This window comes from Melanerpes formicivorus, unplaced genomic scaffold (genome assembly GCF_026170545.1).
Source record: "Melanerpes formicivorus ecotype bairdi unplaced genomic scaffold, bMelFor1.0.p_v2 SCAF_155, whole genome shotgun sequence".
NCBI lineage: Eukaryota > Metazoa > Chordata > Aves > Piciformes > Picidae > Melanerpes > Melanerpes formicivorus.
Window position 1 is genome coordinate 15,057 of NW_027142507.1, and position 16,492 is coordinate 31,548.

Genomic DNA, 16,492 nt, shown 5'->3' on the forward strand with positions numbered 1-16,492 from the left:
AGCCCCCATACCGTTTCATTTCAGGCCTGCATTGCACCATTTGATCATTTCATTTCAGAGAGCCCCCAGTCCATTTCATTTCTGGCCAGCATTGCACCATTTCACCTGGTCTCATTTCAGAGAGCCCCTACACCGTTTCATTTCAGGCCAGCATTGCACCATTTCACCTGGTCTCATTTCAGAGAGCCCCCACACCATTTCAATTCTGGCCAGCATTGCACCATTTGATCATTTCATTTCAGAGAGCCCCCAGTCCATTTCATTTCAGGCCAGCATTGCACCATTTCACCTGGTCTCATTTCAGAGAGCCCACATACTGTTTCATTTCAGGCCAGCATTGCACCATTTCACCTGGTCTCATTTCAGAGAGCCCCACACCAGTTCATTTCAGGCCAGCATTGCACCATTTCACCTGGTCTCATTTCAGAGAGCCCCCACATCGTTTCATTTCAGGCCAGCATTGCACCATTTCACCTCTTGTCATTTCAGAGGGTCCCCACACCACTTCATTTCAGGCCAGCATTGCAACATTTCACCTCTTGTCAGTCCAGAGAGCCCCCACAACCAGTTCATTTCAGGCCAGCATTGCTCCATTTCACCTGGTCTCATTTCAGAGAGCCCCACACCACTTCTTTTCAGGCCAGCATTGCACCATTTCACCTGGTCTGATTTCAGGGAGCCCCACACCATTTCATTTCAGGCCAGCATTGCAACGTTTCGTCTTTTCGTTTCAGAGAGCCCCGCGTCGTTTCGTCAACAGAAAATCCTGCTAAAAATACCTGCTTTTTCTGTGGATAGTCAAGAGTATTACCAATTGCTACATAAGAAGCTTTGCAATTGCCCCCGTTGGATCTGTCCTGTTAAATACCAAGGCTTCCGTAATGTAAAAACGAATTCCAAATACGGTAACGCACGGCTTGAAAACATCTGTGAAATGTGTAACGATTGCTCAGGAACAGGGGGTCTTCCTTTGTGCCGCGAGGGTCGTCGCTTTGCTTTGGGCTTTTTTACGTCATCTGGGATTTTTTGGCTGCTTAGTTTACATGCCGATAGGAACCGTTTTCCCCCTCGCCCGCCGATTGCGCAACACATACCCTACGACTGAAAACCGACTGAAAAAATAAAACAACTGTTTACATCGACAGGAAAGAATGGGATAGATTGCTAAGTAGATACTTCGCAGCCGCCGAGCCGAGCCGCCGAGCCGAGCCGCCGAGCCGCGCCGCCGAGCCGCGCCGCCGAGCCGAGCCGCGCCGCCGAGCCGAGCCGCGCCGCCGAGCCGAGCCGCGCCGCCGAGCCGAGCCGCGCCGCCGAGCCGAGCCGCGCCGCCGAGCCGCCCTTTTAGGGGAAGAAAACCCTCTCGTTTGCCTGAGAGCGCCGAGGCGACTCGCCCAGAGACTATAAATCCAACTACAATCCTCTCCTCTCTATAGAGATATTCAGGAATGGTATTCATTGCGACGGTAAAGAGGCTCTGAAGTTACCCCCCCCCACCGGATCTCCTCTCTGAGATGCAAGTGATGCCGGAACGGAAAAGCGATTTGCGCGTAGAGCAAAGCCAATTTTGGCAACGTACCTACCAAAGGGGAATCGATTGAAAGCGGCGGACTTACGCTGAGCGGTCGGGGGGGCGTCTCTTGCCGCCGCGCGTGGGAAGCGCCCCGCCGGCCTCCGCTCGGCAGGTTTTCCGTTCCGAGAAAAACCAACCCGACGCCGAAACCGGTGAGTGTTCAAAAACCCTACAACGCAAAGGAAAATCCGTGAGCTGTTGTGTACTAGAGATATGCACTGTAAGTTTACGTCTTTCAGAACCCCATGCAGCGCATTTCAAAGCCTCTTTTCAGACAAATTAATACCAGACTGCTGCGCCTAGTTAAACAGCAGAGCTATGAAGTTGCAAGAGAGGGGTGTCAGGGTTAGCTGGCCTCTTAGGGATTTTAATCCCCTCCGAGAACGTGCAAGCGTTTCAAACGAGCTGCTACGTAAGAACCCCCGAGAGCGGCAGAGGCTGGCGCTTACCTGGAAGGGAGCCCGAGGAAACCGGGAAGAATCTGAGCGAGGAGCTGAGCCCCGCCAAGCCCCCAACGTGCCGGTTCCTTCCGCCTCGCCTCGGGGAGCCCCGCGCCGGTTCCGTCCGGTTCCGTTCGCCTCGGTTCGCCTCTCCTCGTCTCGGGGGGCCCCGCGGGTGAGCTGCCGCAGGGAGTTTGAGTCGCCGCCGGCTGAGGCGAGGAAAAATCTTTTCCTTCGCTGAAAGCGCTATGCCGACTCACCCTAAAACTGAAACTTTCCTGTTTACATGGATAGTAAAGAAGAGGGTCAATTGCTATATGAAAACCTTTGCAGTCTCCCCCATTGGAATGCTTAGTGGAACCCCCTGGTTCCACCCCGAGGGCTCTTACCTGTGGCAGCGATTTGCCTTTCTCCCTTGTGGGACGCCCCCTTAGGGCTTACACGTTACCCCTTTCCCTTGCCAGCAGTCCTTTTCCTGCCTGAAGGCTCTTGTCTCTTCCTGGGGTGATCTGACTGAGTTAAAAGAGCTCTGCCTGAGAAGCCTCTAAGGGGGCGCCCGGAGAGGTCCTGCGCCTCGGCGGGCCCCGCGGCCCGACGGAGAGGGGTCCCGCCGCGGTCCTCGGAAACCGATCTGGGGGAAAAGACGAACGCCACGGCTCGGGTAACTGCCGGAGTTCTATAGGGCTCGCTACAGCCCTGGACGGCTGTGGGATCTCTCTAAAGGTCTTGGAGCCGAGCGGTTTCACAAACTCACCTTACTTCTGTGAAAGAGGAGGTTGGACTATTTCCCAGAAGTCTGCTGCACGTTTTCCTGGTTTCTGCAGATAGTTTTCCTCCTTTTCTTACCAGCGACTTATGTGAAGTCTTAGGGCTTTTAATCCCCTCCTAGAACATTCAGGCGTATCGAACCTTCAGAGCACCTACATGGGAACCGCGGACAGCGACAGAGGCTGGCACTAACCTGGTGCGGAGCTCAGCCGGACGAAGGGAACCCACGGAAGCTAAAGGAAGACGAGCTGAGAGCAGACCTCGGCGGAGCCGGCTGGCGCCCGGGGGAGCCGAGCCCCGGCGCGCCTGGTGAGAGGCAGCCCGGCTGGGCGGAGCCGCCGTCTGTTCGGGGGAAGGAAATCCTCCGGCTTCACAGAGAGCCGAGCCGACTCGCCCTAAGACTGCCAATCTCTCCTGTTCATATAGGTAGTCAGGACTGGCACTAAGTGCCAGGTAACAAGGCTCTGAACTCAGCCCCGCTGCGTCTCTTCCGTTACACGCAAAGGCTGCTAGCAGGTAGAAGCCGATTGCAAGCAGAGCAAAGCAGTTTGAAAACAGAACTACGAAATGGGTCTCAAGGAATTAAAGAGGGGGAACCCTCCTCAGTGTGTGTTGGGGGGGGATCCTTTGTTTCTTTTGCCTTTATTCTTTGTCCTGAGGTTTCTTTGGGTTTTGGTCTCTTTAATTTGAATGGAAGTAACCTCTGAGGAGAGCCCAGCGAAGCCTCCCCCCACACACAGGGGTGAGAATCCCCTACCTGGTCAGTGCTGCCCCCGCTCTTAAGGGGCCTGCTAGCATCTAAGGTGGATCTGGGGGTATCAAAGGGGAATTCGGGCACACAGAGAGGTATATGGGGAGGCTCTGGAGGGGCTCCAAAAGGACCTTTCAGTTGGATCCAACTGAGGCCACCGCCACCAAGCCACGCCCCACAAACTGAGGCCGCCGCCAAGCCAGCCCCCCCACCCACCCAAACACATAGGCCGCCGGCAAGACAAGCAACCCCCCCACCCCCCCCCCCCAGCAACAGAAGCTGCCGCCAAGCCAGCCAAACCCCCACGCCAGCAACAGAAGCTGCCGCCACCAAGCCGGCCACCCCCCAACCCCCCCCCAAACCACAGAGGGCGCCACCACCAAGCCAGCCACCCCCAACCCCCACCCAATAACAGAGGCCGCCGCCAAACCAGCCACGCATCCCACCCACCGCAGTCACAACAGAGGCCGCCGCCACCAAGCCAGTCCCCCCCCCCCTCCCAACACAGGCCACCGCCGCCAAGCCAGCCCCCCCCCCAACCACAGAGGCCACCGCCGCCAAGCCAGCCCCCCCCAACCACAGAGGCCACCGCCGCCAAGCCAAGCCAGCCCCCCCCCACGGCCCACCCAGTAACAGAGGCCGCTGCCAAAAAGCCAGCCACCCCCCACACACCCAAAAACATGGGCTGCTGCCAAATCAGCCACCACCCCCTATCCCCCACCCAACAACAGAGGCTGCTGCCAAGGCAGCCACGCATCCCACTCCCCGCCCAACAGAGGCCGCTGCTGCCAAGCCAGCCAAACCCCCAACCAACAAAAAATGCTGCTGCCGCCAGGCAGCCAGCCCACCACCCCATAACAGAGGCCGCTGCTGCCAAGCCAGCCACCCCCCCACCCACCCAACGCCAACAGAGGCCGCCGCCAAAAAGCCAGCCACCACCCCCAACCACATAGGCCGCCGCCGCCAAGACAGCCAACCCCCCACTCCCCCACCCAATAACAGAGGCTGCCGCCAAACCAGCCACGCATCCCACCCCTCCCACCCAATAACAGAGGCCACCACCGCCAAGCCAGCCACCCCCCCACTCCACCACCCAATAACAGGGGCCGCCGCCAAGCCAAGCCAGCCCCCACCCCACGGCCCACCCAGTAACAGAGGCCACTGCCAAAAAGCCAGCCACCCCCCTACCCACCCACAACCAACAGAGGCCACCGCCAAAAAGCCAGCCACCCCCCCAACCAACCACAGAGGCTGCTGCCGCCAAGCCAGCCAACCCCCCCCCCACCCCAGCAACAGAAGCTGCCGCTGCCGCACCAGCCACCCCTCAACCCCCCCAAACCACAGAGGGCACCGCCACGCCAGCCACCCCCCCAACCCCCACCCAATAACAGATGCTGACACCAAACCAGCCACGCATCCCACCCACCCCAGTCACAACAGAGGCCACCGCCGCGCCAGCCACAGCCCCCCCACCCAGCCACATAGGCCGCCGCCAAGACAAGCAATGACCCCATACCCCCCAGCAACAGAAGGTGCCGCCAAGCCAGCGACGCATCCCACCCCAGCAACAGAAGCTGCTGCCACCAAGCCAGCCATCCCCTAACCCCCCCAAAAAACAGGCCGCTGCCACCAAGCCAGCAAATTGCCCCACACCCCCCAGCAACAGAAGCTGCCGCCGCCAAGCCGGCCATCCACTAACCCCCCCAAAAACCAGAGGGCGCCACCACCACGCCAGCCACCCCCCCAACCCCCCACCCAATAACAGAGGCCGCCGCCAAACCAGCCACGCATCCCACCCACCCCAGTCACAGAGGCCGCCGCCACCAAGCCAGTCCCCCCACACCCAACACAGGCCACCACCGCCAAGCCAGCCCCCCCCCCCAACCACAGAGGGCACAGCCACCAAGCCAAGCCAGCACCCCCCCACGGCCCACCCAGTAACAGAGGCCGCCGCCAAAAAGCCAGCCACCCCACACACACCCAAAAACATGGGCTGCCACCAAACCAGCCAACACCCCTACCCCGTACCCAACAACAGAGGCCGCGGCTGCCAAGCCAGCCAAACCCCCAACCAGCAACAGACGCTGCCGCCGCCAAGGCAGCCGGCCCACCACTCCATAACAGAGGCCGTCACTGCAAAGCCAGCCACCCCCCCACCCACCCAACACCGACAGAGGCTGCCGCCAAAAAGCCAGCCACCCCCCCCAACCACAGAGGACGCTGCCGCCAAGCCAGCAAATCCCCTCATGCCCCCCAGCAACAGAAGCTGCCGCCAAGCCAGCCAACCCCCCCACCCCAGCAACAGAAGCGGATGCTGCCAAGCCAGGCAGCCCCCAAGCCCCCCAAAACACAGAGGCCGCCGCCACCAAGTCAGCCACAGCCCCCCCACCCAACCACATAGGCCGCCGCCGCCAAGACAGACACCCCCCCACTCCTCCACACCCCCACCCAATAACAGGGGCCGCCGCCAAGCCAAGCCAGCCCCCCCCCACGGCCCACCCAGTAACAGAGGCCACTGCCAAAAAGCCAGCCACCCCCCTACCCACCCACAACCAACAGAGGCCGCCGCCAAAAAGCCAGCCACCCCCCCAACCAACCACATAGGCCGCTGCCACCAAGCCAGCCAACCCCCACACCACCCCAGCAACAGAAGCTGCCGCTGCTGCACCAGCCACCCCTCAACCCCCCCAAACCACAGAGGGCGCTGCTACCACGCCAGCCACCCCCCCAACCCCCACCCAATAACAGAGGCTGCCACCAAACCAGCCACGCATCCCACCCACCCCAGTCACAGCAGAGGCCGCCGCCACCAAGCCAGACACAGCCCCCCCACCCAGCCACACAGGCCGCCGCCAAGACAAGCAACCACCCCATGCCCCCCAGCAACAGAAGCTGCCGTCGCCAAGCTGGCCACCCCCCACCCCCCCCAAAAAACAGAGGCCACTGACAAGCCAGCCACGCATCCCACCCACCCCAGTCACAACAGAGGCCGCTGCTGCCAAGCCAGCCACCCCCCAGCCCCGCAACAGAAGCTGCCGCCACCAAGCCGGCCATCCCCTAACCCCCCCAAAAAACAGAGGCCGCTGCCACCAAGCCAGCAAATTGCCCCACACCCCCCAGGAACAGAAGCTGCCGCCGCCAAGCCGGCCACCCACTAACCCCCCCAAAAAACAGAGGGCGCTGCCACCAAGCCTGCCCCCCAAACTCCCACCCAATAACAATGGCCGCCGCCAAACCAGCCACACATCCCACCCACCCACCCCAGTCACAACAGAGGCCACCGCCACCAAGCCAAGCCAGCACCCCCCCACGGCCCACCCAGTAACAGAGGCAACCGCCAAAAAGCCAGCCACCCCACACACACCCAAAAACATGGGCTGCCACCAAACCAGCCAACACCCCTACCCCCCACCCAACAACAGAGGCCGCTGCCAAGGCAGCCACGCATCCCACCCCCCACCCAACAGAGGCCGCCGCTGCCAAGCCAGCCAAACCCCCAACCAACAACAGACGCTGCCGCCGCCAAGGCAGCCTGCCCACCACCCCATAACAGAGGCCGTCGCTGCCAAGCCAGCCACCCCCCCCACCCACCCAACGCCAACAGAGGCCGCCGCCAAAAAGCCAGCCACCCCCCCAACCACAGAGGACGCTGCCGCCAAGCCAGCAAATCCCCTCATGCCCCCCAGCAACAGAAGCTGCCGCCGCCGCGCCAGCCACCCCCCCAACCCCCCTAAACCACAGAGGGCGCCGCCACCATGCCAGCCACCCCCCCAACCCCCACCCAATAACAGAGGCCGCCGCCAAACCAGCCACGCATCCCACCCACCCCAGTCACAACAGAGGCCGCTGCCACCAAGCCAGTCCCCCCCCCCTCCCAACACAGGCCACCGCCGCCAAGCCAGCCCCCCCCCAACCACAAAGGCCACAGCCACCAAGCCAAGCCAGCCCCCCCCCACAGCCCACCCAGTAACAGAGGCCCCCGCCAAAAAGCCAGCCACCCCACACACACCCAAACACATGGGCTGCCACCAAACCAGCCAACACTCCTACCCCCCACCCAACAACAGAGGCCGCTGCCAAGGCAGCCACGCATCCCACCCCCCGCCCAACAGAGGCTGCCGCTGCCAAGCCAGCCAAACCCCCAACCAACAAGACACTGCCGCCGCCAAGGCAGCCTGCCCACCACCCCATAACAGAGGCCGTTGCTGCAAAGCCAGCCACCCCCCCACCCACCCAACGCCAACAGAGGCCGCCGCCAAAAAGCCAGCCACCCCCCCAACCACAGAGGACGCTGCCGCCAAGCCAGCAAATCCCCTCATGCCCCCCAGCAACAGAAGCTGCCGCTGCCGCGCCAGCCACCCCTCAACCCCCCCAAACTACAGAGGCCGCCACCAAGCCAGCCACAGCCCCCCCACCTAGCCACATAGGCCGCCGCCAAGACAAGCAACCACCCCATGCCCCCCAGCAACAGAAGCTGCCGCCAAGCCAGCGACGCATCCCACCCCAGCAACAGAAGCTGCCTTCGCCAAGCTGGCCACCCCCCACACCCCCCAAAACACAGAGGCGGCTGACAAGCCAGCCACGCATCCCACCCACCCCAGTCACAACAGAGGCCGCCGCTGCCAAGCCAGCCACCCCCCAGCCCTGCAACAGAAGCTGCCGCCACCAAGCCGGCCACCCCCTAACCCCCCCAAAAACCAGAGGGCGCTGCCACCAAGCCTACCCCCACCCAATAACAGAGGCCACCGCCAAAAAGCCAGCCACACCCCCACACCCAAAAACATGGGCTGCCGCCAAACCAGCCACCACCCCTACCCCACACACACAACAGAGGCCGCTGCCGAGGCAGCCACACATCCCACCCCCCACCCAACAGAGGCTGCCACTGCCATGCCAGCCAACCCCCCAACCAACAACAGACACTGCCACCACCAAGCCAGCCACCCCCCCACCCACCCAACACCAACATAGACCGCCGCCAAAAAGCCAGCCACCCTCCCCAACCAACCACATAAGCCGCTGCCGCCAAGCCAGTCAACCCCCCCACCCCAGCAAGAGAAGCTGCCGCCCCCAAGCCAGGCGCCCCCAAAGCCCCCAAAAAAACAGAGGCCACCGCCGCACCAGCGAATCCCCCCATACCCCCCAGCAACAGAAGCTGCTGCAGCCAGCCACCCCCCAACCCCCCCAAAAAATGGAGGGTGACGCCGCCAAGCCAGCGACCCCCCCATCCCCACCCAATAACAGAGGCCACCGCCAAACCAGCCACGCATCCCACCCCCCCAACCAATAACAGAGGCCACTGCCAGGCCAAGCCCCCCCCCCCCCACGCCCCAACCAATAACAGAAGCTGCCGCCAAAAAGCCAGCCACCCCCCCACACACACCCAAAAACATGGGCTGCCACCAAACCAGCCAACACCCCCCACCCAACAACAAAGGCTGTGGCCAAGCCAGCCACGCATCCCGCCCCCCCACCCAACAGAAGCCGCCGCTGCCAAGCCGGCCAACCCCCCAACCAACAACAGTCGCTGCTGCCGCCGCCAAGCCAGCCAACCCCCCCGCCCAATAACAGAGGCCGCCGCTGCCAAGCTGGCCAACCCCCCACACACACCAGAGGCTGCCAGCAAGCCAGCCCCCACTCCCCCCCCCCAACTAACCCTAACCATCCAACTGAAGTGCCCCCAGGTGACCCTCCATTGGCTCCCACATGTCCCTGAATTCCTCTTTGATACCCCCCACACCCACCATAGATGCCCACAAACCCCCTGAAGTGGGGGGGGACGCTGACCGGTCAGGGGGGGCATCTCCTCCGGGTGCGTGGGGAGCGACTCAGCTGGCCTCTCTTCAGAGGCCTTTCCATTCAAATTAAACAACTGAATATAAAACCAGTGGGGTCTCCTTTGTGTGTGTTGTGCGGTTTTAATTTGCCGCTCAGGGCCATTGGAAACCTTTTGGCGTACACGTTACTACTGCTCTGCAACCTCTGGAGGAACAGCATGGCTTTTCCTCCGCTACAATACCTCACGCTAATACTTACGTTTTGTCATGGGTTTCCGTCCCCTCCGGGAACGTTCGGGCAAGCAGTCCGCCGGCAGCGTTTGGGAGAGGCTGCCCCCGCCCCTCACTCGCCCGCTCCTCGGCTGTGTCGTCGCTGCAGCGATTTGACCCTTACCTGGGAGCTCAGAGCTTGGATGGTGTCGAGGCTGAGAATCTCTCTCCTGCTCCCCCCCCTCCTCCCTCCCAACAGAGGGGGGAAAAAAAAAAAGGAAAGGACCAAATCCAGCAAGAAATAATTTGGAGTCAGCTGGGAAGCAGAGAGTTTAGTAGAACACTCGCAAGCCCTCCACCCTGTCTTCAGAATGGGCGTTCACCCGCCACAAGCCACCCCTCCATTCCCCTCCCGCTCCCTTGTCACAGCCCTGTCATCCACTCTTGGCACGTGGTATTCGACTCCTCGAGGCAAGTCCCTGGTTATCCCGGCTCGTTCTCTCTCAGGGCAGTCTCTCTGGTGCTGGAACTGGGCAGGGATGTGGAGAAGAATCAGGAATCAGTCTGACTTTGAAAGGAAAAGAGGAAAAAAAAAAAAAATCAGAAACAGCCCATTGCTGCAGGGACAGCAGGAACAAGTACAGGTGGGATGACCCAGGAGCTCTGTGGGTTGCTGTGCAGTGCGTATGTTGAGTCCTGGACGCCAGGCTGGTGTTAAGCCAGGAGGGAAAGAGGTTAGACCGACTTCTAACTATTCGCACAGTGACTATAATGCATTGATGTGTGTTGCCCCCTCTGAGTTCATCCTCTCTCAGCCGGAGTCACATTCTGCTGTGGGATACGCTGAATGTCCCCAGTTTCCAACATGCTCCGCTAGGTGTGACCAGGCCTCTTGGCAGCAGCCGCCCCTGGGGTTGGTTTGCCCGGCGCTGGCAAGCCCTCCGCCCTGTTTTTGCAATGGTCTGTAACCCCCCCACAATCGCCCACCCCCACGTGGCATCGCGGTAGGAAAGACAGAGACAGCTGAGGGGCTGCCCTGCTTCTGATAGCCCCGACCCACGGACGCCCTTCTTGGTAGGGTTTGCGCCTTCGGGACGCAGCTGAGTTTTTGCTGCGCCTCTCTGTGAGAGCTGTTGCGTGGCTCTGCGTCTCCGAGCGTGTTCCCTGTTCCCCAGGATTTACTACGCCCCCATTGCCTTGCAGTCGGTGCATTTCTCCCTGGCCATCAACCAACCTCTAATGCCTGTTGCTCTCTAATTAAATCTTTCGATGGTTTCAGCTTTCTGAGCCTGTGTTGGTACGACTCCTGCTCAGGGCACCGCGAGAGAGACAAACCCTCCTTCTGTCCTGTGGTTCCGGGAAGGGTCCTGGCACTCGCAGGCAGGCACCAACGGGGTAGCGACTGTGAAGTGACATCAGCCTTGCTTGGTCGACCAAGTAGAAAGCAAAGAGTCAAACGGTAAGGAGTGGAGCAAAAAGCAAAGCTTAGCTCTCAGTTACTCACGTTGTAAAGCTGTGAGTAGGTTTCCCTGCACCCTAGAAAAACACTGCACAGGCATCTCATTTTTCTCTGGCATTCATTTAACTCGCAGAGCTGTGGGGGAGTTACTGGGAGACTTGGAAAGGCAGTGAGAACACTAGGAAGGGAATTTGGAGTTACGGGGAGGAACACAAAGACGACAGGTGCCACGCTAGAAGAGCACTTACTGTTACCGGGAGAAGACCCCTCCTGACTCTTCCTGACTGCTGCTCGCCCCGGCCCTCCCGCTCGCTCGCCCCGGCCCGCCCGCCCGCTCGCTCGCTCGCCCCGGCCCGCCCGCCCGCTCGCTCGCTCGCCCCGGCCCGCCCGCCCGCTCGCTCGCTCGCCCCGGCCCGCCCGCCCGCTCGCTCGCTCGCCCCGGCCCGCCCGCCCGCTCGCTCGCCCCGGCCCGCCCGCCCGCCCGCTCGCTCGCTCGCCCCGGCCCGCCCGCCCGCTCGCTCGCTCGCCCCGGCCCGCCCGCCCGCTCGCTCGCCCCGGCCCGCCCGCCCGCTCGCTCGCCCCGGCCCGCCCGCCCGCTCGCTCGCTCGCCCCGGCCCGCCCGCCCGCTCGCTCGCTCGCCCCGGCCCGCCCGCCCGCTCGCTCGCTCGCCCCGGCCCGCCCGCCCGCTCGCTCGCTCGCCCCGGCCCGCCCGCCCGCTCGCTCGCTCGCCCCGGCCCGCCCGCCCGCTCGCTCGCTCGCCCCGGCCCGCCCGCCCGCTCGCTCGCTCGCCCCGGCCCGCCCGCCCGCTCGCTCGCTCGCCCCGGCCGGCCCGCCCGCCCGCTCGCCCCGGCCCCAGCCCCGGCCGGTAGTGCGCGAGTCCCCTGCCCCGTCACGGCTCCCAAACGGTCCCGGCTCGGCTCCGGGAACCCCCCTGCAAGCAAAGCCAGAGTGCGGTCCTGCAGCTGCCAGAGGAAAGCCCCGGAGAACTGTGGAGGCAGGCACTCACCTAGCACGGAGCGAGCAGGAACCCGATAGCCCCGGCGGGCCAGTGAGCGCCGTTTTAAAGCCGCCAGCCCCGTGCGCGCGAACAACCCTCGCTGCGACGCATGCGCTGAACCCATGGCAACGATCGCGACGCTATCGCCCTGGCGGGACTGGAGCCTCGCTGCGGCGCAGGAGTTGTACCCATGTCAGCGATCGAGTCAGGCTCTCTCTCCCTTTTCCCTTCTCCCCCTAACAACTTTCCAGCATTTCAAGCGTTCAGCGCGGTTCGCTGCAGCGCTGAGCGCCCTCGGGGCGGCACGCGCCGCGGCACGGCGGCGGTGCCGCCCGTGACGCACGCGGGGGCGGCCCTGAGCACTGCCCTGGGCGTGGGCAGCAGCTCGGCCCGGCCCCGTTCGGGATGTTTTGGCATTTAAATCGAAACCCTACACCGCGCGCAGGTAAAAGCCTCTGTTTATGATGGGTACGGCCGCAGGCTGTGCTTATAGCTCAAGCCCCTGTGTGACTTCATTACGATTCTCACAGCCTTTAAAACAGAGAGGGGAGACGGGGGGTCGTTTCCAAAGTTTTGTGACACAGCAGTCGCTCCAACTCCTCCCTCTCCAGCTGGAGAGGGTCTGCTCCGCATCGCCTCTCACGGCACTGACGCTGTGAAATGTTCTGTGGTCCCCTCCGAGACTTGTCAGCGGTTTAGGGGGGTGCCCCCAGCCCTCACCTGCTCCTCTGCTGCAGCATCCCCCTGCCCCATGTCCGCCCAGAATCCCCCCGCTCCCTTTGATTCTCCCCCCAAAAGGCAGAATGTGAAGCAAACTGCCCGGCCAGCAGCTCGGTCCTTTCCTAGTCAGTTGTGTACACATCCCCTCTCCCCCCGAAGGGGAGCTCTGCTGCAGCAATGAAGGGGGGCAGGGAAGGGTCCCCCACAAACAGCTGCAGCTACTCCAGCCCCCGTGCTGCCGGCTGGTGGCTGCCCCACAGTGGGGAATGTGCCAGAGGTCGATGTCTCTCACACCCAGTTTGGGTTGGACCCCTGGGCAGCGATGCTCCGCCCGAGGCCTCCATCGGAGGCCGCAGGCAGGTTCCTCGCTGCTGCCTTTGTGCCTCAGACGCAGCCGCACTTGGATCCTCCTGAAGCCATGCGGCCTGCTGCGGTGCTCCGGTGCCCCACAGGCTACCCCGAAAGCTACTTCCTAGACTGACATGGAGCAGAAAGAGAGCAGAGTTTTCTCCTGCTAGGCACAGGAGACTCCCGTGTGGGAATGCATGCAGGGACCCCCCTGGTGCAGCAGGAATCATTTATTGGTGCAGCAGGAATCACTTACTGGTGCAGCAGGAATCATTTACTGGTGCAGCAGGAATCATTTATTGGTGCAACAGGAATCACTTACTAGTGCAGCAGGAATCATTTATTGGTGCAGCAGGAATCATTTATTGCTGCAACAGGAATCATTTATTGGTGCAGCAAGAATCATTTATTGGTGCAGCAGGAATCATTTATTGCTGCAGCAGGAATCACTTATTGGTGCAGCAGGAATCACTTACTGGTGCAGCAGGAATCATTTATTGCTGCAGCAGGAATCATTTATTGGTGCAGCAGGAATCACTTACTGGTGCAGCAGGAATCATTTATTGGTGCAGCAGGAATCATTTATTGCTGCAGCAGGAATCACTTATTGGTGCAGCAGGAATCACTTACTGGTGCAGCAGGAATCACTTACTGGTGCAGCAAGAATCATTTATTGGTGCAGCAGGAATCATTTATTGGTGCAGCAGGAATCATTTACTGGTGCAGCAGGAATCATTTATTGGTGCAGCAGGAATCACTTACTGGTGCAGCAGGAATCATTTATTGGTGCAGCAGGAATCATTTATTGGTGCAGCAGGAATCACTTACTGGTGCAGCAAGAATCATTTATTGGTGCAGCAGGAATCATTTATTGGTGCAGCAGGAATCATTTATTGCTGCAGCAGGAATCACTTATTGGTGCAGCAGGAATCACTTACTGGTGCAGCAGGAATCATTTACTGGTGCAGCAGGAATCATTTATTGCTGCAGCAGGAATCATTTATTGGTACAGAACAGGCAGTTTACAGAGGGGAAATCCAGCAGCCCGAGCACTTCCCTGGCACTCCTGCACCACTGCTGCTCTCTGAGTTTGCTCCATCGTTATCTTCATCCCGTATCAGGTTGATCTTCTCCAGCAGGGAGGCAAGCGTCCCCCTGCCTCACGCTTCAGGCTGTGTACTGCAGTCCGCTCTTTTTTATCACCAGGCCATCCTTCCAGTATCAGCAGCCTGTTGTTCTCCCTTGTCCTGAAACCCTCCTGGGACCCTTTCTGCTTTCCTACGCTCCCAGTGCCCTTCACCCCTCCCCCGGAGGCACTGCACAGAGCCGGCGCTCGGTCCCAGAGAGACTGTAGAGCACAGCTGGATGGAAGATGCACCGCAACACACCCAGCACTCCTTTCTCTGCAGGAACAAGCAACAACCTCTCGGCAAGACTCAAGATGCTTACACAAGTGGCTCCACGACGTGTCTCAGATCCATCTCACCTCATCACCTGACCTGTGGAGTCCTTGTGTGAGCCAGAAAGAGAACCAGCCTTGGCCAGGGAGAGCGAGAGCGTCTCTTTCCCCCCGGAGCGGACGGCGGCTTGCAGGCATCAGGGCTGCTCAGCAGCCTGCCAGGCGTCCAGGCCTGGGCTCTGAGAAGGAAAGGGGAAGGGAGAGGAGAAGAGGGGAAGGGAGGGGAGGGGAGGGGAGGGGGCCTCAGGGATCGGCCAGTTCCAACCCCCCTGCCATGGGCAGGGATGCCTCACCCTGGATCGGGCTGCCCAGAGCCACCTCCAGCCTGGCCTCCAAATCGCCCATGGGTGAGGCTACCACCACCTCCCTGGGCAACCTGTGCCAGAGCCTCACCACCCTGATGGGGAAGAGCTTCCTCCTGGCATCCAATCGGAACCTCCCCCCTTCTGGGTTTTGTTCCATGCCCCCCAGCCCTGTCACTCCCTGACACCCTTGAAGTCCCTCACCTGCCCCACTTCCCCTCTTCATCCCCTCAAACCATCGGCACCTGGGCTCAGCTGGAGTCTCCTCCCACCCCAGGTGTGGCCACCTGGCCCCTCCCACCCACTCCCCTATTTAATCCCCTCCCCCAGGAAGAGCAGCTCCCCTAGGATGAGCCTGCCTGGGCTGAGGATCCTCCTTGCATCCCTGGTGAGTGTCTCTGGTGCACGCTGAGTGATGGTGGTGGTGACAGAAGGTTGGGGTCCTGGCAGCCCCCTGGCTGTCAGGGCCAGGGGTGATGACCGCCCCAATCCCATCCAGGGGTGCTGGCTGGGGCTTCCTGCTGGGGCTGAGCTCCTCTGGGTGGTGTCCTGGCTGGTGAGGGCCTTGCCCCTGGTGCTGGGCTGGGGGCAGAAGTGGTGGTGGTGGTGATGGAGCAGGAGCTATGATGCTAACCGCACGGCTCTGACCTGGAGGCCCCTGGAGTCTGCTCTCCTCCCTCCATAGCCCTCTGCTACTGCTGTGCCTCATCTGCAGAGCCTCTCCTCCCCCTCACTGCCTCCCTCCAGAAAGAAGGGAAGGAGGGAACAGCCGTGAGGAAGATCTGGAACTGCTTCCCCTCACCTGTCAGCTCTGAGCAGGCAGCCCCCAGGAAGGGGCAGGGTGGGCAGGGAGAAGCACAATGCCGGCGAGAACAGCCAGGACAGGACTGCATCTCCCCCCCTGTGCTTCTGTTCAGGGGGGCAAATGCAGAGGGGGAAATAGTTCAGGCTGGCTGGGAAGCCTCTCTCACACCTCTGAAGAGGAGGAATCCCTGAGCAGAGAGACTGAGCAGGGAATCCCTGTCCTGAACACGCAGAAGCAGCACGAACCAGGCTGGGACGGGCCTCGGGGAGCGTCAGGTCCAACCTCCCACCCAGGGGAAGATGAAATAGGATGGGAAGAGAATTAATGAGGTTGGAAAAGGCCTCAGAGGTCCTCGAGTCCAACCTCCCACCCAGCCCCATCTGATCAACTCGACCATGGCACCAAGGGCCCCACCCAGGCCCCTCCTGGACATCTCCAGGGAGGGAGACTCCACCACACCCCCCTGGGCAGCACATCCCCAGGGCCAACCTCTCTTGCTGGGAAGAACTTCCTCCTCACCTCCAGCCTAAACCTCCCCTGGCACAGCTTGAGGCTGTGTCCTCTTGTTCTGGTGCTGGGTGCCTGGGAGGAGAGCCCAACCCCCACCTGGCTACGGCCTCCCTTCAGGTAGGTGTAGAGAGCAAGAAGGTCTCCCCTGAGCCTCCTCTTCTCCTGGCTAAGCAACCCCAGCTCCCTCAGCCTCTCCTCACAGGACTCTGTGCCCCAGCCCCCTGCCCAGGGCTCTGTGCCCCAGCCCCCTCCCCAGCCCTGCTGCCCTGCTCTGGACCCCTTCACCTGCACCCTGCTTACCGTGGCACCCCGCAGAAGGCTCTCTGGTGGAAGACTCCTGGGGGGATGGCTCCCAGCTGGTGAAGAGCATCTACAG

At 61.6% G+C, this 16,492-nt stretch overlaps 2 long non-coding RNA genes across 4 annotated transcripts; both read right to left on the reverse strand.

Moving 5' to 3' along the window:
- Positions 1-1,456: 1,456 nt before the first annotated feature.
- Positions 1,457-3,698, reverse strand: LOC137457004 (uncharacterized). 2 transcript variants are annotated; one of them, XR_010991198.1, is made up of 5 exons: positions 2,972-3,698; positions 2,765-2,895; positions 2,400-2,641; positions 2,020-2,288; positions 1,460-1,739 (listed from the first exon to the last, which is right to left on the reverse strand). It is a non-coding gene; the product is annotated as an uncharacterized lncRNA (long non-coding RNA). The 2 variants fall into 2 exon arrangements; XR_010991197.1 differs by lacking the exon at positions 2,972-3,698 and having other exon boundaries at positions 1,457-1,739; positions 2,765-2,959.
- Positions 3,699-9,944: 6,246 nt separating this feature from the next.
- On the reverse strand, positions 9,945-12,296 carry LOC137456999 (uncharacterized). 2 transcript variants are annotated; one of them, XR_010991190.1, is made up of 4 exons: positions 11,982-12,296; positions 11,021-11,153; positions 10,751-10,918; positions 9,945-10,084 (listed from the first exon to the last, which is right to left on the reverse strand). It is a non-coding gene; the product is annotated as an uncharacterized lncRNA (long non-coding RNA). The 2 variants fall into 2 exon arrangements; XR_010991189.1 differs by lacking the exon at positions 11,982-12,296 and having other exon boundaries at positions 11,021-11,248.
- Between the last annotated feature and the right edge of the window lie 4,196 nt (positions 12,297-16,492).